This window comes from Chiloscyllium plagiosum, chromosome 9, assembly GCF_004010195.1.
Source record: "Chiloscyllium plagiosum isolate BGI_BamShark_2017 chromosome 9, ASM401019v2, whole genome shotgun sequence".
Lineage (NCBI taxonomy): Eukaryota > Metazoa > Chordata > Chondrichthyes > Orectolobiformes > Hemiscylliidae > Chiloscyllium > Chiloscyllium plagiosum.
Genome location: NC_057718.1, coordinates 2,072,386 through 2,097,005, shown reverse-complemented (window position 1 = coordinate 2,097,005; position 24,620 = coordinate 2,072,386). Strand labels below are relative to the sequence as shown.

Genomic DNA, 24,620 nt, shown 5'->3' with positions numbered 1-24,620 from the left:
CTGGCTGTCAGTTCAGAGATGTTCTTGATGTATGGTAGTGTGGCTAGTCCTTTGGGTTGCGGCATGTCCTCGTTCTGTTGTCTTTCCCTTAGGCATCTGTTGATGAAATTGCGAGGATATCCGTTTTTGGCGAATACCTTGTATAGGTGTTCCTCTTCCTCTTTTTGCAGTTCTGGTGTACTGCAGTGTGTTGTGGCCCTTTTGAACAGTGTCTTGATGCAACTTCATTTGTGTGTTGCTTTCATAACACACACAACACACTCAGCACATAGACCTCCTGCTGCAGTGAGCAATAACCCACCCACAGCTGGACACAAGGCTCTTGCTTGAAATCACGTCAATGTGGAACAAGTTGTTAGCTCCTAGTAGTCAGGGGCAGGTATACAGCTCTCACCATACACACACTGTCCCCCCCAGTAACAAGGGCCACATCTTCATCACACATTCCGCTTTAGCCTGGAACCTGGTGAAAGTGGGGCTGAAAATGTGTTGCTGGAAAAGCGCAGCAGGTCAGGCAGCATCCAAGGAGCAGGAGAATCGACATTTCGGGCATAAGCCCTTCTTCAGGAATCAAGGGCTTATGCCCAGCATCTGACCTCCAGCATCTGCAGACCTCACTTTCACCTGGTGAAAGTGACCAATCGGCTGAGTGACCATCTCAAGGCAGTGCCTGATGACTGTACCCCATCCTAACCAGGCAATGCTTCAGCGTTCCATTCAGTCAAGGGTATTCTGAAACTGATGTGGTGAATGAGGAAGTGATGGTCTCTGCTTCCCAGTGTCCCAGGGGGTGACACAGGTGAATGGGTCAGCACTAGCTAGCATTCACACTCTGGTGGATTGTAAGCTGCTAAATCCCCCTCACAGACGGGAACTGGGTCTTTCTGCAGATGAATTACTGAAGGTGGCACAGGTCCCAAGAGAAAGGGGATGCTGTTGACATTTGTGGGAACTCAGTATTATACAGGATCCAGCTATGGAGCTGATTGTGAGAGGGATGTCGGGGGGGAATGTTATTTTACACAGAGGGTGGTAGGTGCTGGGAACGTGCCTCTGGGAGAGGTGGGAGAAGCAATGTTTAAGAGGCAGTTCGACTGACACACGAACAGGTAGAGAACAGAGGGATATATGGACCATGTGCAGGCAGTTCAGAATGGCACCATGATCAGCATAAAAATGGTGGGCCGAAGGGCCTGTTCCTGTGTTATACTATTCTGTGTTGTCTATGAATACCCCAGAGAACTGGATTAACCCCTGTAAATACCCCAGAGCAGGGTAAACCCCTGTAAATACCCCAGAGCAGGGTAATCCCCAGTAAATACACCTGAGCAGGGTAATCCCTGTAAATAGCCCAGAGCAGGGTAATCCCCAGTAAATACACCTGAGCAGGGTAATCCCTGTAAATAGCCCAGGGCAGGGTAATCCCCTGTAAATAACCCAGAGCAGGGTAATCCCCTGTAAATACCCCAGAGCAGGGTAAACCCCTGTAAATACCCCAGGGCACGGTAATCCCCAGTAAATACACCTGAGCAGGGTAAACCCCTGTAAATACCCCAGAGCAGGGTAATCCCTGTAAATACCCCAGGGCAGGGTAATCCCCTGTAAATACTCCAGAGCAGGGTAAACCCAGTAAATACCCCAGAGCAGGGTAAACCCAGTAAATACCCCAGAGCAGGGTAAACCTGTGAATACCACAGAAGAGGGTAATCCCCTGTAAATACCCCAGAGCAGGGTAAACCCAGTAAATACACCTGAGCAGGGTAATCCCCTGTAAATACCCCAGAGCAGGGTAATCCCTGTAAATACCCCAGGGCAGGGTAATCCCATGTAAATACCCCAGAGCAGGGTAAACCTGTGAATACCACAGAAGAGGGTAATCCCCTGTAAATACCCCAGAGCAGGGTAATCCCTGTAAATACCCCAGGGCAGGGTAATCCCCTGTAAATACCCCAGAGCAGGGTAATCCCTGTAAATACCCCAGAGCAGGGTAATCGCCTATAAATACCCCAGGGCAGGGTAAACCCTGTAAATACCCCAGAGCAGGGTAAACCACTGTAAATACCCCAGAGCAGGGTAATCCCCTGTAAATACCCCAGAGCAGGGTAAACTCTGTATATATCCCAGAGCAAGGTAATGCTCTGTAAATACTCCAGAGCAGGGTAAACCTGTGAATACCACAGAAGAGGGTAATCCCCTGTAAATACCCCAGAGCAGGGTAAACCACTGTAAAATCCACAGAGCAGGGTAAACCACTGTAAAATCCCCAGAGCAGGGTAAATCCTGTAAATACCCCAGAGCAGGGTAATCCCCTGTAAATACCCCAGAGCAGGGTAATCCCCTGTAAATACCCCGAGCAGGGTAAACCTGTGAATACCACAGAAGAGGGTAATCCCCTGTAAATACCCCAGAGCAGGGTAATCCCCTGTAAATACCCCAGAGCAGGGTAAACCACTGTAAAATCCCCAGAGCAGGGTAAATCCTGTAAATACCCCAGAGCAGGGTAATCCCCTGTAAATACCCCAGAGCAGGGTAATCCCCTGTAAATACCCAAGGGCAGGGTAAACCCCTGTAAATAGCCCAGAGCAGGGTAATCCCCTGTAAATACCCCAGAGCAGGGTAAATCCTGTAAATACCCCAGAGCAGGGTAATCCCCTGTAAATACCCCAGAGCAGGGTAATCCCCTGTAAATACCCCAGAGCAGGGTGGACGTGGGCCAAATACTTAGAAATGGGACTAGATTTATTTAGGATTGCTGGTCAGCATGGACTAGTTAGACCAAATGGTCTATTTCCATGTTGTATATCTCTATGAGTGAACCAGATGAGTTTTTTTTCTCCTGACAATGGTTTCATGATTATCAGTAGATTCTTAATTCAAAATATGTTTTAATCTGCCATGATAAGATTTGAACTCAAGTCTCCAGAGAATTAGTTAAATTTCCTAAATTAATAGGCCAGCAATAATACCACTGGGCCATCACACCCCTTACATAATGCTACACAAAACTCCAGTCCAATCAGCATGTTCATTTCCTGTTTTTTTAAACTAATTTGTCCGTATGGGTGATTAGACAAAGATGTGGTGCATTTTTCTGTAAAAGATCAGACAGAGTGTCTGACCAAATTTAAAATTAATGAGTTAGACTCCCTACAATAAATGGAAGATATCCCAGTCATTCAAAGCTTTTCAAGGAATTTGTAGATTATCTAAATTGTTATGATTTTTCATGCACTGCACTTATAGATTTTTCACCTTTGCCAAGCCAAAAAAACTGAATAAATTCCAAGAATCTGTAAAGGACTCATAACTCCATTTCTGAAATGTTTGCATTTGTTTAGAAAATGCATCCCTTTTTAATGATTTCAAGATGCCGAATGTTGGACTGAGGTGGACAAAGTTAAAAATCACACAACACCAGGTTATAGTCCAACAAGTTTAATTGGAAGCACTAGCTTTTGGAGCACTGCACTCCACAACCACCTAATAAAGGAGCAGTGCTCCGAAAGCTAGTGCTTCCAATTAAACCTGTTGGACTATAACCTGGTGTTGTGTGATTTTTAACTTTGCATATCCCTCTTTAAGACTGTAAAATTGGGTGCTGACCTGCTGCTGGTGTTGGAACCATGAAACACCCAAACAAAAAAAACATTGACTAAAGTATTTCTAGTTACTTCCCAGTCAGGTTTCTTCATATTCGTGACTCACTAATGTGAGTTCCAGCAACCCACAGGGTACATCAAGATATAATGCAACCGCTGAGGCTTCTTTGGCACAATACCTGCTCCTTTGGACCATGTAGGTCCATAGTACACTCATGAATATTCTCAGTTGAACGCGATTTTAGTCATGACTTGGTTGGTAACACTTTTGGCTCTGAGACATCCTTTTGGTCGTCCTGTTTGACATTCTGCCAGTCAGCAGCATGTTCCATGCTGAACTGCACAATAAAATCATTTAGATGAGGCAGCACACCAAAGACAGTGTGTTGCCTGCCTCAGTGCAAATGGACACACTTCCCAGATTCTGCTGCTCCTCAGATGATGCCTGACTGCTGTGCTTTTCCAGCACCACATTTTTTGACACTTCCCAGAGGGACAAACCAGTAAAAATAAACAGCAGTACTTGGAAATGAATGCACTGGTTGCCCTGGAGCACTGTTAGGTATATAAAACAAGTCAGACCAGTATTCATACTTCACAGATTTTAGGGTTTTCATTCCTTCTGGAAGGCTATACTTCATGACCCACTGCCTGAAAAGAGATCTTGATTATTTATTTCCCTTTTAAACTGAAAAACTAATTGAGGCCACCATGAAGGTCTTGACAAGACCGTGTTTGAGGAGTTTAGAGGTACTTGGGTGATTAAAGATGGAGTAGTAGTTTTCTAAAATGCAGAAGTGAGCTATAAGAAATTTAAGAAGCAAACAAAATTCAGCAGACTTGAAAGAAGGGCAATTTTGCCAGCAAGGTTAACAATGACAAAGGAACTGAAAATGAACGTAATATGAAAAGAACACGTAAGCTGCAAATAAAGAGTTCTTGCAAGAATTTCCATGAAGGCTAATAGCACTTTGGGAGACTATACAGAGTTAGACAAAACACAGCAAAATATTTCCCTCAAAAAAATTGTGCAGTTTTAATTCATCCATGCCACCTTCTTCAAACACTCCCTGTGACAATGTATTCCATTGCTTTACTAATCTCAGAGTAAAGGCAGTTCTCTTGATTTCCTTTAATAAAGCAAAGAACTGCAGATGTTGGATATTGGAAACAAAGTAGTGCTTGAAAAATTCAACAGGTCTGACAGAAAATACATATGCCGAGTTTGTCTGGTCTTGTAAAGACCTTCATGGTTACCTCAATTACCTCATGGTTGCCTCAATTATTCACTACTACCAGTTTCTGTTCCTGAATTCCTTATTTGATTCATTAATGATTATCTTGTTTTGATAAACTATAGAATGTCATCAATGTACATGAGATGCACAAACTAGTAAAATGAGGAAATATTTTAAATTAGAGCTACAAATTATTTTCCACCTTACCAACTCCAGTATTTATGCATTTTAAAAATGTAGTGTCAATCTGTGAAACCTAATCAGGAGCACTGATAACACTTTAAAATAAAATGTCACGTAGAGCAATCCATTTACTTATTTAAAGAACCCTTCCATTCTCAAATGCTGTCATCATCTCAAATGCAAGCCAGACAGAGAACAGCCAGGGAATTCCTAGAGGCATGGCATTCAGCCACAAACTCCATCAACAAACACATCGACCTGGACCCAATATATCAACCACTACAGCGGACAGCTGAAACTGACAACCGGAAGCGGCAGGGACAGACCACTATAAACACCGGAGGAAACATCAAAGAAGCGCTTCGCAGGAGGCTCCCAAGCACTGATGATGTCGCCTAGCCAGGGGACGAAACGTTTGCAACAAAAACTTCCAGCTCGGCGAACAGAACCACAACATAATTACACTGTAGGTGTTTTAGCTTATTACACATTTTATTACTTTGTACATGCAGTAGGTTATTCTGTACATTATTCCCCCATAGATGTGGTCGTTTTGGATGTCCATTGTTACTGTGTGTCTATAATAGATCATTACATACATTATTCTTCAGTATCCATGTCATGTTTTTGTGTACATCATTAGTTATATACAATATTATATATACAGTATTACTGTGTCAGTCTTCCTGGATGTTATGGTGTGGATATGCCAGTGTTGGACTGGGGTGTATAAAGTTAAAAATCACACACCATCAGGTTATAGTCCAACAGGTTTAGTTGGAAGCACACTAGCTTTCGGAGCACTGCTCCTTCATCAGGTGGTTGTCATGTGCCTGGATGCTATGTATATTATATTCTGTAACTGTTAAATAATTATGTAGTTTATTCTACTGTAGGCAGATGTGTTTATTTTCACTCTTGGCCTGTGTAATGTTATAATGTACATTGATAATCTGTAGGTCTGTTTGTTTCTTATGTACATTATTACTGTGTAGGTGTGTGAGCTCATTATGTACTCTATTACACTCTGGGTGGGTTATCTTATTGTACACATTATTACTCAGCTGCTTTCAGTCGTTATGTACATTTTCCCTCTGCAACTTGCTTAGTTTTTGACATAATGACTCTATAGGAGTGATATGATATATATATTATATATATAATTATTCTGTAGGTGTTTTGCATTAATATATGTGTTATTACCCTTTAGCTGTGTTATATCCACTTTTCTTCTGGAGATATTTTAGCTTGCTTTGTACATTGTCACTCTGTAGCTGTGTTGGTTTAATACGTACATAATTACGCCATAAGAATACTTTATTATCTGCATCGTTATTCTGAAGTTATATGTTAACATATTATGAACATTATTACACTGTACATGTGTTAGCTTATTCTGTGTGTTATTACTATGTCGATGTGTTCAGTTATTATAAACATTATTACTCTGTAACTAACGTTATTCTGAAGATGGTTACTCTATAGGTGTGTCAGGTCACTATATGTGTTATTATTCTGCTGCTGTTCTGGGTTAATATTTACGGTATTCCTCTGTAGGTGTGTTCAGTTATTCAGCACGTTATCATTCTGTGGGTTTATTGGGTTAAAATATATATTCTTACTGTGCAGGTTGGGTCAGGTATTCTGTATATTGTATGTGCGATGTGTTACAATATTATGTCATTACTCGATAGAATGTGTTAGTTATTATGTAGGTAAAATCAAGGACTGCAGATACTGGAAACCAGAGATCAGAGTGGTGCTGGAAAAGCACAGCAGGTCAGGCAGCATCCGAGGAGCAGGAAAATCTCTCTCCACTCTGCAGGCTCCCTGCCTCTATTCCTGATGAAGCACTTTTGCCCAAAACATCGATTTTCCTGCTCCTCGGATGCTGCCTGACCTGCTGTGCTTTTCCAGCACCACTCTAATCTTAGTTATTATGTATATCATTAATGAACATTATTACCATGTAGCTTTATGACTGTGATAGTTATTATACACATTATTACTTTGTAGCTCTGGGATATTACATAGATTATTACACTATTGGTCTACTTCATTATTATATACAGCATTACTCTCTGGATGCATTATATTTCTTTGTCCATTATTACTCTGTACCTATTTCCTGTTATTATGCCCATTATTACTCTTAGGGTGCATTAACCTATTACATACCTTATTGCTCTATGGGCCTGTTACATTGTTATGTTCAATATTACTCCGTAGATATGTGAGGTTATTTCGAACATTACTACCTTGCATTAGGTTATTATGGGCGTTATTTCTATGTCAATGTATTATATTTTCATGTGCGTTATTATTCTGTAGGTGTGTTATGTAGACTAAACCATACTTAAATTTGTAAGGTTAATTCTACATTGTTACTCTGGAGGTGGGTGAGGTTTCTATTAACATTATTACATACATTATTCCCCTGCAGAATGTGTTAGGGTATCATATCCATTACTACTGTGTAGCTGGGTTAGGGTGTCATATCCATTACTACTGTGTAGCTGGGTTAGGGTGTCATATCCATTACTACTGTGTAGCTGGGTTAGGGTGTCATATCCATTACTACTGTGTAGCTGGGTTAGGGTGTCATATCCATTACTACTGTGTAGCTGGGTTAGGGTGTCATATCCATTACTACTGTGTAGCTGGGTTAGGGTGTCATATCCATTACTACTGTGTAGCTGGGTTAGGGTGTCATATCCATTACTACTGTGTAGCTGGGTTAGGGTGTCATATCCATTACTACTGTGTAGCTGGGTTAGGGTGTCATATCCATTACTACTGTGTAGCTGGGTTAGGGTGTCATATCCATTACTACTGTGTAGCTGGGTTAGGGTGTCATATCCATTACTACTGTGTAGCTGGGTTAGGGTGTCATATCCATTACTACTGTGTAGCTGGGTTAGGGTGTCATATCCATTACTACTGTGTAGCTGGGTTAGGGTGTCATATCCATTACTACTGTGTAGCTGGGTTAGGGTGTCATATCCATTACTACTGTGTAGCTGGGTTAGGGTGTCATATCCATTACTACTGTGTAGCTGGGTTAGGGTGTCATATCCATTACTACTGTGTAGCTGGGTTAGGGTGTCATATCCATTACTACTGTGTAGCTGGGTTAGGGTGTCATATCCATTACTACTGTGTAGCTGGGTTAGGGTGTCATATCCATTACTACTGTGTAGCTGGGTTAGGGTGTCATATCCATTACTACTGTGTAGCTGGGTTAGGGTGTCATATCCATTACTACTGTGTAGCTGGGTTAGGGTGTCATATCCATTACTACTGTGTAGCTGGGTTAGGGTGTCATATCCATTACTACTGTGTAGCTGGGTTAGGGTGTCATATCCATTACTACTGTGTAGCTGGGTTAGGGTGTCATATCCATTACTACTGTGTAGCTGGGTTAGGGTGTCATATCCATTACTACTGTGTAGCTGGGTTAGGGTGTCATATCCATTACTACTGTGTAGCTGGGTTAGGGTGTCATATCCATTACTACTGTGTAGCTGGGTTAGGGTGTCATATCCATTACTACTGTGTAGCTGGGTTAGGGTGTCATATCCATTACTACTGTGTAGCTGGGTTAGGGTGTCATATCCATTACTACTGTGTAGCTGGGTTAGGGTGTCATATCCATTACTACTGTGTAGCTGGGTTAGGGTGTCATATCCATTACTACTGTGTAGCTGGGTTAGGGTGTCATATCCATTACTACTGTGTAGCTGGGTTAGGGTGTCATATCCATTACTACTGTGTAGCTGGGTTAGGGTGTCATATCCATTACTACTGTGTAGCTGGGTTAGGGTGTCATATCCATTACTACTGTGTAGCTGGGTTAGGGTGTCATATCCATTACTACTGTGTAGCTGGGTTAGGGTGTCATATCCATTACTACTGTGTAGCTGGGTTAGGGTGTCATATCCATTACTACTGTGTAGCTGGGTTAGGGTGTCATATCCATTACTACTGTGTAGCTGGGTTAGGGTGTCATATCCATTACTACTGTGTAGCTGGGTTAGGGTGTCATATCCATTACTACTGTGTAGCTGGGTTAGGGTGTCATATCCATTACTACTGTGTAGCTGGGTTAGGGTGTCATATCCATTACTACTGTGTAGCTGGGTTAGGGTGTCATATCCATTACTACTGTGTAGCTGGGTTAGGGTGTCATATCCATTACTACTGTGTAGCTGGGTTAGGGTGTCATATCCATTACTACTGTGTAGCTGGGTTAGGGTGTCATATCCATTACTACTGTGTAGCTGGGTTAGGGTGTCATATCCATTACTACTGTGTAGCTGGGTTAGGGTGTCATATCCATTACTACTGTGTAGCTGGGTTAGGGTGTCATATCCATTACTACTGTGTAGCTGGGTTAGGGTGTCATATCCATTACTACTGTGTAGCTGGGTTAGGGTGTCATATCCATTACTACTGTGTAGCTGGGTTAGGGTGTCATATCCATTACTACTGTGTAGCTGGGTTAGGGTGTCATATCCATTACTACTGTGTAGCTGGGTTAGGGTGTCATATCCATTACTACTGTGTAGCTGGGTTAGGGTGTCATATCCATTACTACTGTGTAGCTGGGTTAGGGTGTCATATCCATTACTACTGTGTAGCTGGGTTAGGGTGTCATATCCATTACTACTGTGTAGCTGGGTTAGGGTGTCATATCCATTACTACTGTGTAGCTGGGTTAGGGTGTCATATCCATTACTACTGTGTAGCTGGGTTAGGGTGTCATATCCATTACTACTGTGTAGCTGGGTTAGGGTGTCATATCCATTACTACTGTGTAGCTGGGTTAGGGTGTCATATCCATTACTACTGTGTAGCTGGGTTAGGGTGTCATATCCATTACTACTGTGTAGCTGGGTTAGGGTGTCATATCCATTACTACTGTGTAGCTGGGTTAGGGTGTCATATCCATTACTACTGTGTAGCTGGGTTAGGGTGTCATATCCATTACTACTGTGTAGCTGGGTTAGGGTGTCATATCCATTACTACTGTGTAGCTGGGTTAGGGTGTCATATCCATTACTACTGTGTAGCTGGGTTAGGGTGTCATATCCATTACTACTGTGTAGCTGGGTTAGGGTGTCATATCCATTACTACTGTGTAGCTGGGTTAGGGTGTCATATCCATTACTACTGTGTAGCTGGGTTAGGGTGTCATATCCATTACTACTGTGTAGCTGGGTTAGGGTGTCATATCCATTACTACTGTGTAGCTGGGTTAGGGTGTCATATCCATTACTACTGTGTAGCTGGGTTAGGGTGTCATATCCATTACTACTGTGTAGCTGGGTTAGGGTGTCATATCCATTACTACTGTGTAGCTGGGTTAGGGTGTCATATCCATTACTACTGTGTAGCTGGGTTAGGGTGTCATATCCATTACTACTGTGTAGCTGGGTTAGGGTGTCATATCCATTACTACTGTGTAGCTGGGTTAGGGTGTCATATCCATTACTACTGTGTAGCTGGGTTAGGGTGTCATATCCATTACTACTGTGTAGCTGGGTTAGGGTGTCATATCCATTACTACTGTGTAGCTGGGTTAGGGTGTCATATCCATTACTACTGTGTAGCTGGGTTAGGGTGTCATATCCATTACTACTGTGTAGCTGGGTTAGGGTGTCATATCCATTACTACTGTGTAGCTGGGTTAGGGTGTCATATCCATTACTACTGTGTAGCTGGGTTAGGGTGTCATATCCATTACTACTGTGTAGCTGGGTTAGGGTGTCATATCCATTACTACTGTGTAGCTGGGTTAGGGTGTCATATCCATTACTACTGTGTAGCTGGGTTAGGGTGTCATATCCATTACTACTGTGTAGCTGGGTTAGGGTGTCATATCCATTACTACTGTGTAGCTGGGTTAGGGTGTCATATCCATTACTACTGTGTAGCTGGGTTAGGGTGTCATATCCATTACTACTGTGTAGCTGGGTTAGGGTGTCATATCCATTACTACTGTGTAGCTGGGTTAGGGTGTCATATCCATTACTACTGTGTAGCTGGGTTAGGGTGTCATATCCATTACTACTGTGTAGCTGGGTTAGGGTGTCATATCCATTACTACTGTGTAGCTGGGTTAGGGTGTCATATCCATTACTACTGTGTAGCTGGGTTAGGGTGTCATATCCATTACTACTGTGTAGCTGGGTTAGGGTGTCATATCCATTACTACTGTGTAGCTGGGTTAGGGTGTCATATCCATTACTACTGTGTAGCTGGGTTAGGGTGTCATATCCATTACTACTGTGTAGCTGGGTTAGGGTGTCATATCCATTACTACTGTGTAGCTGGGTTAGGGTGTCATATCCATTACTACTGTGTAGCTGGGTTAGGGTGTCATATCCATTACTACTGTGTAGCTGGGTTAGGGTGTCATATCCATTACTACTGTGTAGCTGGGTTAGGGTGTCATATCCATTACTACTGTGTAGCTGGGTTAGGGTGTCATATCCATTACTACTGTGTAGCTGGGTTAGGGTGTCATATCCATTACTACTGTGTAGCTGGGTTAGGGTGTCATATCCATTACTACTGTGTAGCTGGGTTAGGGTGTCATATCCATTACTACTGTGTAGCTGGGTTAGGGTGTCATATCCATTACTACTGTGTAGCTGGGTTAGGGTGTCATATCCATTACTACTGTGTAGCTGGGTTAGGGTGTCATATCCATTACTACTGTGTAGCTGGGTTAGGGTGTCATATCCATTACTACTGTGTAGCTGGGTTAGGGTGTCATATCCATTACTACTGTGTAGCTGGGTTAGGGTGTCATATCCATTACTACTGTGTAGCTGGGTTAGGGTGTCATATCCATTACTACTGTGTAGCTGGGTTAGGGTGTCATATCCATTACTACTGTGTAGCTGGGTTAGGGTGTCATATCCATTACTACTGTGTAGCTGGGTTAGGGTGTCATATCCATTACTACTGTGTAGCTGGGTTAGGGTGTCATATCCATTACTACTGTGTAGCTGGGTTAGGGTGTCATATCCATTACTACTGTGTAGCTGGGTTAGGGTGTCATATCCATTACTACTGTGTAGCTGGGTTAGGGTGTCATATCCATTACTACTGTGTAGCTGGGTTAGGGTGTCATATCCATTACTACTGTGTAGCTGGGTTAGGGTGTCATATCCATTACTACTGTGTAGCTGGGTTAGGGTGTCATATCCATTACTACTGTGTAGCTGGGTTAGGGTGTCATATCCATTACTACTGTGTAGCTGGGTTAGGGTGTCATATCCATTACTACTGTGTAGCTGGGTTAGGGTGTCATATCCATTACTACTGTGTAGCTGGGTTAGGGTGTCATATCCATTACTACTGTGTAGCTGGGTTAGGGTGTCATATCCATTACTACTGTGTAGCTGGGTTAGGGTGTCATATCCATTACTACTGTGTAGCTGGGTTAGGGTGTCATATCCATTACTACTGTGTAGCTGGGTTAGGGTGTCATATCCATTACTACTGTGTAGCTGGGTTAGGGTGTCATATCCATTACTACTGTGTAGCTGGGTTAGGGTGTCATATCCATTACTACTGTGTAGCTGGGTTAGGGTGTCATATCCATTACTACTGTGTAGCTGGGTTAGGGTGTCATATCCATTACTACTGTGTAGCTGGGTTAGGGTGTCATATCCATTACTACTGTGTAGCTGGGTTAGGGTGTCATATCCATTACTACTGTGTAGCTGGGTTAGGGTGTCATATCCATTACTACTGTGTAGCTGGGTTAGGGTGTCATATCCATTACTACTGTGTAGCTGGGTTAGGGTGTCATATCCATTACTACTGTGTAGCTGGGTTAGGGTGTCATATCCATTACTACTGTGTAGCTGGGTTAGGGTGTCATATCCATTACTACTGTGTAGCTGGGTTAGGGTGTCATATCCATTACTACTGTGTAGCTGGGTTAGGGTGTCATATCCATTACTACTGTGTAGCTGGGTTAGGGTGTCATATCCATTACTACTGTGTAGCTGGGTTAGGGTGTCATATCCATTACTACTGTGTAGCTGGGTTAGGGTGTCATATCCATTACTACTGTGTAGCTGGGTTAGGGTGTCATATCCATTACTACTGTGTAGCTGGGTTAGGGTGTCATATCCATTACTACTGTGTAGCTGGGTTAGGGTGTCATATCCATTACTACTGTGTAGCTGGGTTAGGGTGTCATATCCATTACTACTGTGTAGCTGGGTTAGGGTGTCATATCCATTACTACTGTGTAGCTGGGTTAGGGTGTCATATCCATTACTACTGTGTAGCTGGGTTAGGGTGTCATATCCATTACTACTGTGTAGCTGGGTTAGGGTGTCATATCCATTACTACTGTGTAGCTGGGTTAGGGTGTCATATCCATTACTACTGTGTAGCTGGGTTAGGGTGTCATATCCATTACTACTGTGTAGCTGGGTTAGGGTGTCATATCCATTACTACTGTGTAGCTGGGTTAGGGTGTCATATCCATTACTACTGTGTAGCTGGGTTAGGGTGTCATATCCATTACTACTGTGTAGCTGGGTTAGGGTGTCATATCCATTACTACTGTGTAGCTGGGTTAGGGTGTCATATCCATTACTACTGTGTAGCTGGGTTAGGGTGTCATATCCATTACTACTGTGTAGCTGGGTTAGGGTGTCATATCCATTACTACTGTGTAGCTGGGTTAGGGTGTCATATCCATTACTACTGTGTAGCTGGGTTAGGGTGTCATATCCATTACTACTGTGTAGCTGGGTTAGGGTGTCATATCCATTACTACTGTGTAGCTGGGTTAGGGTGTCATATCCATTACTACTGTGTAGCTGGGTTAGGGTGTCATATCCATTACTACTGTGTAGCTGGGTTAGGGTGTCATATCCATTACTACTGTGTAGCTGGGTTAGGGTGTCATATCCATTACTACTGTGTAGCTGGGTTAGGGTGTCATATCCATTACTACTGTGTAGCTGGGTTAGGGTGTCATATCCATTACTACTGTGTAGCTGGGTTAGGGTGTCATATCCATTACTACTGTGTAGCTGGGTTAGGGTGTCATATCCATTACTACTGTGTAGCTGGGTTAGGGTGTCATATCCATTACTACTGTGTAGCTGGGTTAGGGTGTCATATCCATTACTACTGTGTAGCTGGGTTAGGGTGTCATATCCATTACTACTGTGTAGCTGGGTTAGGGTGTCATATCCATTACTACTGTGTAGCTGGGTTAGGGTGTCATATCCATTACTACTGTGTAGCTGGGTTAGGGTGTCATATCCATTACTACTGTGTAGCTGGGTTAGGGTGTCATATCCATTACTACTGTGTAGCTGGGTTAGGGTGTCATATCCATTACTACTGTGTAGCTGGGTTAGGGTGTCATATCCATTACTACTGTGTAGCTGGGTTAGGGTGTCATATCCATTACTACTGTGTAGCTGGGTTAGGGTGTCATATCCATTACTACTGTGTAGCTGGGTTAGGGTGTCATATCCATTACTACTGTGTAGCTGGGTTAGGGTGTCATATCCATTACTACTGTGTAGCTGGGTTAGGGTGTCATATCCATTACTACTGTGTAGCTGGGTTAGGGTGTCATATCCATTACTACTGTGTAGCTGGGTTAGGGTGTCATATCCATTACTACTGTGTAGCTGGGTTAGGGTGTCATATCCATTACTACTGTGTAGCTGCCTGACCTGCTGTGCTGTTCCAGCAATAAAGTTTCAACTTTGATCTCCAGCATCGGCAGACCTCACTTTCTCCTCTCAGCAAGAGGCCCAGCAATCACTTCTCTAGCTTCCCACAGAGTTCTCGGGTACACCTGGTCCTGGAGATTTATCCACTTTTATCCGTTTCAAAACATCCAGCACTTCCTCCTCTGTAATCTGGACATTTTGCAACATGTCACCATCTATTTCCCTACAGTCTATATCTTCCATATCCTTGTCCACAGTAAATACTGATGCAAAATATTCATTTAGTATCTCTCCCATTTTTTGTGGCTCCACACAAAGGCCACCTTGCTGATCTTTAAGGGGCCTATTCTCTCCCTAGTTACCCTTTTGTCCTTAATAGGGTATCATATCCAGTTTTAATCTGTAGCTGGGTTCGGGTACCATGCCCAATATTACTGTGTATCTAGGTTAGGGTATCATTTCCATTATTACTCTGTTGCTGTGTTAGGGTACCATTATCATTATTACTGTGTAGCTGGGTTGAGGTACTATATCCGTTATTTCTCTGTAGCTGTGTTTGAACATTATATGTGTTATTATGATTAAGATGTGTTATGTTAATATCCACATTACTATTCTGTAGTTCTGTTCGGTTATCGTTATGTCTATGTGGGTATGTTGAATTACTATGTAACGGATTACTCTGCACTTGTATGAGGTTATTATATACATTATTAAGCTGTAGCTGTTTTAGGTTGTAATTAACATTTTTACTGTGGTTATTATGTACACTATTAGTCTGTAGCAGTGCTTGCTCCTTATGGACATTGTTATTCTTTTAATATGTTATAAATCTTTTTCTTCTGTAGATGTACTCTGTTACTATATACATGATTACTGTGTGGGTATCTCGGGTTATTAAGTTGATTATGAATCTCTAGGTGTGTTCTGTTATTATCAACATTATTTGAAGGTGTGTGTACATTATTATTCTGCAAGGTTGTATCTTATATACATTATTCCTCTGTCACTTGTTAGTTATTGTATCCATTACTACTCCATACAACTAGAAGATCCTTTATCTGAAAAGCTCGGGACCAGCTGTTTTTTTCGGAATTCGGAATTTTTCAGTTTTCAGAATGTGACAGTTTAATGGTGAAATTTTTTAAAAAATCTTACCAGAGAAGCAGACTTCTAACTAAGAACGTGCTTGGCTACGTCCCCCCACGTCGTATCTGAATGACACACATGGAGTGGGTGTCAACCTGGGGTTAACTGTTTGCTCGCCAAACAGCCTTGTTAATGAGTTAAAAACTTCACAAAAAAACCTTCAGACTTCAGAGCTTTTCGGTTTTTGCATGTTCAGATGAAGGATCGTCTACCTGTAGCTATGTTGGGGTACTACATACATTATTACTCTGTAGGTGCAGCAGGTTAATATGTGTATTCTAATGTTTTAGAAGCTTTGGGTTATTCCATACATTATTTGTCAGTAACTGTATTAGTTATTTTATACCTTATTATTCAGTGGCTATGTTGGGATATTCTGAACATTATTCCTCTGTAGAAGCAGTGGGTTAATACAGGTCATTCTGCTATAACGTACATTTTGTCAACACAAATTCACTGTAACACAATTGACGAAAGGGGATGCTGTATCTAAAGGGTGAACTTTTTAAACCGGTGTTGGCTATAGTGTGATTGCATCACCAACACTTTGTTATTTGTACCGTGGAATTCTTGTAAAGCATGTGCTCACACAGGAACACGACTATCACACTATCAAAGAAATGACTGTACGTGCGTTATTTCTCTGTATATGCAGTAGTTTAATATGTATGTTATTACACTGCAGACGCTTTAGGTTATCTTATACATTACTATGCTGTAGTAGCTTTAGGTTATTATATACATTATTTCTTAGTAGCTCTTTTAGTTATTGCATACATTATTATTCAGTGGCTATGTTGGGATATTCTGAGCATTATTCCTCCATAGGAGTAGTAGGTTAATATGTATGTTGTTCCTCTGTAGGTGCAATAGATTAATATGTACATTATTACTCTGCAGGTATGGTAGATTAATATGTAGATTATTACTTTGTAGGTGTGGTAGTTTAATGTGTACATTATTACTCTGTAGGTGAATTTGGTTTTTGATGTAAATTATTACCCTGTAGGTTATTATGTATATTTTTACTCTGGAGCGATCTTTGGTTATTTTATGCATTATTACTCTGTAGCAATGTTAAATGATTATTTACACTATTACTCTGTAGTTGTGCAGTTAGTATTTACGCATTACTCTGTAGGTATAATGTATGTTATTATGCTGTAGCTGGCTTAGATGATGATGTACATTACTCAGTATGTGTATTAGGTTATTGTGTAAATTATTACTCTGCATTTCATTTGTTTTTGTAGCTCTGTGAAGGTTTCATGTTAACATAGTTTCACAGAACCTGGGAATTATTATGACACAGAAATAGGCCATTCAGCCCAATGTGACTCCACTGTCTCTGCCAATATGAATCCTGACATTGTGCCGATCTCCCGTTTTTTTGCCTGTATGCTTGTACATAATTTCTATCTAAATAATCATCTAATGCCTTCTTGTATGTCTCAATTGAAATTTCCTCTCCCGTATTTCAATGCATGCTGGCTGTTGATGCAGTTTACTCAATGCACCCACTTAGAAGATTGCTTTGGCCTGACAAACTGAGCTTGGGAGCAAAAATGGCAATACATCTATGACATAGTTGGTAGAAAGGTGTCACACTCCCCAACTTGCAAGAGGTTATGGCCAAGATTCAACACTGGCATGCAGTTCAATGTCATGTTTCTGGGAAATATGACCAAGTGTTGTGTAAATATAATCCTGCCTTTCTTAAAGTCACACTAAACAATGCTGAAGTTTACTTACTGATTGTGCTCAGCTGAGTGATATTCCGGGAGATCTCTGCAATCGTTACACTCATTTCTGTCCTGTTCCTGGAACGCTCCAAAATGGTTCCTTTTTCTTCAGACTGATTCTTTGCTGAATTACCGCTTGTTACATTCAGATCCTTCTCAATCCTGGATCTGTCTTCACTGGTTCTATTCCATTGAACTGCTCTGCCCTCCATCTCCTCATTCACTGTCTCCAGTTTCTTCGCAGCCCTTGAAATGTCACCAATGGATCCATTCAGTACATTCCAATTTCTGAAGCTCTCTATACTGGTGCCATTCCATTTAGACATGTTCCTGGAAACTTCTCCATTGATTGTATTCAACTCATTCCTTGTAAATGTTTCACTGATTTCTTCCAGGTCAGTTTTGGCCAGCTCTCCTCTGGCTGCACTGAGTTCATTCCCAGACCTGGAGGTATTTCCATGAATTACATTAACTTTAGACACATTGCTAGATTTCTTCCCACTGGTTGCTGTCACTTCATTCCCATTTTTTGTAATTGCTCCATGAGCTGCATTTCGTTCATTTCCAGATATTTTATCATTGGATACATTCAGCACATTATCATTCATACTTATTTCACCAATGATTCTAGTCTCTTTAGACACAGTCCCAGAGGTTTCTCTACTGGCAACATTTGTCTCATTCCCAATCCCGGAGATCTCCGCACTGGCAACATTAGTCTCATTCCTAGTCCCGGAGATTTCTCCACTGGCAACATTAGTCTCATTCCCAGTCCCGGAGATCTCCGCACTGGCAATATTTGTCTCATTCCCAATCCTGGAGATCTCCGGACTGGCAACATTAGTCTCATTCCCAGTCCCGGAGATTCCTTCACTGGCAACATTAGTCTCATTCCCAATCCCGGAGATCTCCGCACTGGCAACATTAATCTCATTCCCAGTCCCGGAGATTCCTCCACTGGCAACATTAGTCTCATTCCCAATCCTGGAGATCTCCGCACTGGCAACATTAGTCTCATTCCCAGTCCCGGAGATTCCTCCACTGGCAACATTAGTCTCATTCCCAATCCCAGAGATCTCCGCACTGGCATCATTAATCTCATTCCCAATCCAGGAGATTTCTCTACTGGCAACATTAGTCTCATTCCCAATCCCGGAGATCTCCGCACTGGCAACATTAGTCTCATTCCCAATCCTGGAGATCTCCGCACTGGCAATATTTGTCTCATTCCCAATCCTGGAGATCTCTGCACTGGCAATATTCATCTCATTCCCAATCCCGGAGATCTCCGCACTGACAACATTTGTCTCATTCCCAGTCCCAGAGATTTCTCTACTGGCAACATTAGTCTCATTCCCAATCCCGGAGATCTCCGCACTGGCAACATTCGTTTCATTCCCAATCCTGGAGATTTCTTTACTAGCAAGATTTGTCTCATTCCCAATCCTGGAGATCTCCGCACTGGCAACATTAGTCTCATTCCCAATCCCGGAGATCTCCGCACTGACAACATTCGTTTCATTCCCAATCCTGGAGATTTCTTTACTAGCAAGATTTGTCTCATTCCCAATCCTGGAGATCTCCGCACTGGCAACATTAGTCTCATCCCCAATCCTGGAGATTTCTCTACTGGCAACATTAGTCTCATTCCCAATCCCGGAGATCTCCGCACTGGCAACATTAGTCTCATTCCCAATCCCGGAGATCTCCGCTCTGGCAATATTTGTCTCATTCCCAGTCCCAGAGATTTCTCTACTGGCAACATTAGTCTCATTCCCAATCCCGGAGATCTCCGCACTGGCAACATTCGTCTCATTCCCAATCCTGGAGATTTCTTTACTAGCAAGATTTGTCTCATTCCCAATCCTGGAGATCTCTGCACTGGCAATATTTGTCTCATTCCCAGTCCCGGAGATCTCTCTGCTGGCTGATTTCAATTCACTTCCAATCCTGAAAATCTCCCCAATAGTTCCATTCCATTTGGAAACAATGCTGGGTAATGCTCCACTTGCAAAATTCAATTGATTCCCAGGCTTGGAGGGTTGTCCACGATGTCTATATCGTTTGGACATTTTCCAAGAAAGCTTTCTATTTCCTGCATTTGTGTCACTTCTAGTCTTGGAGATCTCTACATTGATTGCTTTTGGCCTGATTCCAATGCTGGATGCCCTTAGATTGGATGTATTCAGCTCATTCCCAGTTTTGGAGATCACTCCACTGGCTGCACTCAGATTGTTCCCAACGTATGAAGTCACTCTGATTACTGCATCTGATTCATTCCGAATCCTGGGAATTGCTGCACTCGTTACACTACAGTTGGACACAATCCTGTTCACCTCTCCACTTGTGAAATTCAGTTCATTCTCAGTCTTGGATATCTGTCCTCTGCTGTTATTCCATTGTGACACATTCCTGGTGACTTCTCCGCTGGATATATTTGGAACATTCCGTGATATTTCTCCACTGCTTGTGTTCAGCATATTCCTTGTCACATTTATTGCCCGACTGGTTTCTATCCATTTGGATCCAGGGATTGATGCTGTTCTGTTGGCTATTTTCAGTTCATTCCCATTGCTTGAATTGTTTGCAGTGACTGCATTTGATTCATTCATGATCCTGGAAATTTCTCGTCTGGTTCCATTCCAGTTGGACACATTGCCAGATATTACTCCAATGGGTATATTCCCAATAGACACAATTGCGGATACCTCTCCACTGGTTCCATTCCCGATAGAGACAATCCCGGATATCTCTCCAGTAGTTCCTTTCCCGATAGGAACCATCCCAGATAACTCTCTAATGGTTCCTTTCCCAATAGACACAACCCCAGATATATCTCCACCAGTTCCATTCCAGTTGGACACAATCCCGGATATTAATCCAATGGTTTCATTCCCAATAGACATAATCATGGATATCTCTCCACTGGTCCCATTCCTAATAGACACAATCCCGGATATCTCTCCGCTGGTCCCATTCCCAATAGACAAAATCCCAGATATCTCTCCGCTGGTCCCATTCCCAATAGACAAAATCCTGGATATCTCTCCACTGGTCCCATTCCCATTTGAAATAATCTCAGATATCTCTCCACTTGTTGCATTCCCAATGGATACAATCCCAGATTTCCCTTCATTGGTTCCATTCCTGTTTGACACAATCCCAGATATCTCTCTACAGGTCCCATTCCCGTCGGACACATTCCTCGATATCACCTCACTGGTTCCGTTCCTGATAGACACATTCTTGGATATATCTTCATCAGTTCCATTCCCAATAGACACATTCCTGAATATCACCTCACTGGTTCCATTCCCAATAGACACATTCCTGAATATCACTTCACCGGTTCCATTTCCAATAGACACATTCTTGGATATATCTTCACCGGTTCCATTTCCAATAGACACATTCCTCAATATCACTTCACTGGTTCCATTCCCAATAGACACATTCTTGGATATATCTTCACCGGTTCCATTCCTAATAGACACATTCCTGAATATCACTTCACCGGTTCCATTCCCAATAGACACATTCCTGAATATCACTTCACTGGTTCCATTCCCAATAGATGCATTGCTCAATATGTCTCCACTCGTTCTATTCCAGTTGGTAAAATTCCCAGATATTTCTCCATTGGCTCCATTCCTGATAGACACAATACCGGATAACTCTCTACTGACTGCAATTAGCTCATTCCTAGTTTTGAACTGGCCACCTCCATTTGCATTTAATTCATTCTCATTTCTAATAATCTTATTAATGGTTTCATTTTGTTTCAGCTCATTTCCAAGTACTTGTTCATTGCTTAATATCAGGTCACTCCCATTCCTGGGATCATCCATGTTGATTCTATTTTGTTCAGACACATTCCAGGAAAACTGTCCAGTAACAGCTTGCAGCTCATTCTCAGTCCTGGTTTTCTCTCCAATGGTTTTATTCTGTCTGGACACATGACCAGAGATCTCTGATTCATTCCCAATCCCGGATTTCTCTCCAGTAGCTACATTCCAGTTGTACACATTCCCGGCTTGTTGTCTAGTTCCATTGCAGTTCGACACGGTGGTGGACAGTTCACCTCTGCCTGCATCCAGCTCATTCCCATTCCTCAATTTTTCTTCACCGGTTCCATTCATTCCAGTTCTAATTCTGGAGACACCTTCATTGGTTACAATCAACTGGGTTCCATTCCCACTGATGTCTCCCCACACTTTACAGAAATAGACCCCAGTGTCATTAGGCTGCACGTTTGTGATGGTCAGAATGAAGCTGTTATTGGAGGGCTCTCTGGAAGACTGGAACCGCTCAGTGAATCCTGGGCTCCATTGTGTGATGTTCCTCACATCATCTGTTAAAACCCACTCCGTGCTGTTCTCTTGTTGTTCCCGGTACCAGTGAACATCAGTGTGTGTCACTGCGGCGTTCATCACGGTGCACTGTAACCGGGCAGTGTGACCCTCAGTGACACGTTCCAGGATCGGAGACTGGTAAATGACTGGGGCGTTTGCACCTTTAAGAGAAAACATGTGAACAAATTAAAACCAGGTCTAGTGTCTTCACTGTTTTCTGTCAAACTAAATCTGACAATGTTTTACACATAGATTTATTAAAGTGAAGTCCATCAAGTCTCTGCAACCTCTGCATCAGTTCCATTCCTCCTGTCTGTTCATGTAGTCCTGAAAGTTGACGGCCCTCATGCCTATCCAGCATTCTTTCAAATCATAAGTCTATAAAAGATAGGAGCTGAACAAGGCCACTCAGCCCATTCAATCTACTCTGCCAATCAGTCAGATTGTGGCTGATCCTCAACTCCACTTGTCTGCCTTTTCCCTATAACTCTCAATTCCCTTCCTTTAAAGCTCTGTCTCTCTCAGCCTTGTATAGATCTTATTACCCAGCCTTGACAGCCTTCTTTGTGAAGGATTCCACAGATACACCAACTGTCTGAGAGAAGAATTTCCTCCTCATCTCTGTCTTAAATGGGTGACCCTTATTCTGAGGAGAAAGTGAGGACTGCAGATGCTGGAGATCAGAGCTGAAAATGTGTTGCTGGAAAAGCGCAGCAGGTCAGGCAGCATCCAAGGGGCAGGAGAATCGACGTTTCGGGCATGAGCCCTTCTTCAGACACACTTTCCTCATTCCTGAAGAAGGGTTCATGCCCGAAACGTCGATTCTCCTGCTCCTTGGATGCTGCCTGACCTGCTGCGCTTTTCCAGCAACACATTTTCAGCTCTGACCCTTATTCTGAGTTTCTGCTCTCCAGCCTCAGACTCTCCCACAAGGGGAACAATCTCTCTGCATTGACCTTGTCAAGTCCCCTTGAGGACCTAAAAATCTGGATTTAGGCTGTTGTCAGGAGCAACCATTTAATGCATGCTTTTATTAACCACAAAATGGCTTCTTAATGCAAGTAACAAGATGGCTTCAAGGAGCAATGGTATCTAACTCTGCTGAAAACTGCATTCCTGAACTAATTGAAAGAGATTAGCAAAACAATGCCCTGTTCATAGTATGAATTAACTAAGTAAGATATGACATTATTAAAGTATCCTAAATTAACCGTGGAAACCAGGTGTCCTGGAGATAAAGACGTGCAAAACAAGTCAGTTCCCAGGAAATATCATTGGTTTAACTTTATGTCTATTTATCATTTTATTTCATTTTATTGGATTAATTTTGCAGTTAAGGCTGTTCTGGTTGTTAAGAGACTTATAAAAGTTGCTTGTGTTTAAGTTAAGACATAGCAGCTTTTTCAGAGTACTCAGAGGTGCTTAACCCGGGTGTTGCTGGATAACCTATGCCTGGCGTCATAATAAATTGTTGAATCAGACCGAGCTGCTAGTGTTTATTTGACCAATCAGGGAACCAAGGGGCCTCTCCCAGGGTTCCAGACTTACACCCTCAGAATCTTTTATGTTTCAGTAAAGTTGTCTCTCATTCTTCTATATTCTAATGAGTACAGGCCCAATGAATGTAACCTCTTCTCATAAAGCAGTCCCTCCATACCAGGTTCAGCCCAGTGATCCTGCTCCAGACTACGCTGATGTCAATATATCATTCCCTAGATAAGGGGCCAGAAACTTCACAATATTCCAGCTATAGTCCAGTGAGTACCTTGCAGAGTTTTAGCAAAACCTCCCTACTTTTATATTCCATTCATTTTGAAATAAAGGACAGCTGCCATTTTTCCTCCCCGCAACCTACAGAACTGGATGCCAGCTTTTTTATGATTCGTGGATGAGGACTCTCAAATCCCACTGTTCTGTAGCTTTCTGCAGTTTTTCTCCATTCATATAATCTTCATTTCCCCTATTCCTGCCAAAGTTCTCCACATTATATCCTATTTGGCTGGTTTGTACCCAATCACTTAACATGTCTTTTTCTTTTATTCACTTGTGAGACACGGCAAATTTTTATTGCCTGTCCCTATTTGCCCCTTGTCTATTTGCCTCCAGCCAAGATGTGGGGGTGCCAGTATTGGACTGGGCTAGACAAGTTCAGAAGTCACATGACCCCAGATTATAGTCCGACAGGTTTATCTGAGATCACAAGCTTTTGGAGCGCTGCCCCTTCATCAGGTGAAGCCACTTAACCTGAAAGCTTGTGATTTCAAATAAACCTATTGGACTATAACCTGGTGTTGTATGACTTCTGACTTCCTCCAGCCAAATGTTTGATAGGTTTCAGGTCATTATCAAACACTGTGTAAAATTGCTCTCACTCATATCTCCCTCTGTGCCTCTTGCTCAAAATCACAAGCAAATCCTGTGCAGGCAGAGGTTTCCCTCTCTATCTTTTTCAGACCCATCATGATTTTACACTGCCGTGGTTCTGTTTGCTGAGCTGGAAGTTTTTGTTGCAAACGTTTCGTCCCCTGTCTAGGTGACATCCTCAGTGCTTGGGAGCCTCCTGTGAAGCACTTCTGTGGTGTTTTCTCCGGCATTTGTAGTGGCCTGTCCCTGCTGCTTCCGGTTGTCAGTT

At 42.5% G+C, this 24,620-nt stretch overlaps 1 long non-coding RNA gene across 1 annotated transcript in view; it reads right to left on the bottom strand.

The window, feature by feature from the left end:
• The window catches only part of LOC122553191, a 31,182-nt gene extending 15,234 nt beyond the window's left edge, over positions 1-15,948 (bottom strand). Inside the window, exon 1 of the long non-coding RNA XR_006312623.1 lies at positions 15,904-15,948. This is a non-coding gene — a long non-coding RNA (uncharacterized LOC122553191). The remainder of the gene's footprint in view (positions 1-15,903) is intronic.
• Positions 15,949-24,620: the final 8,672 nt, after the last annotated feature.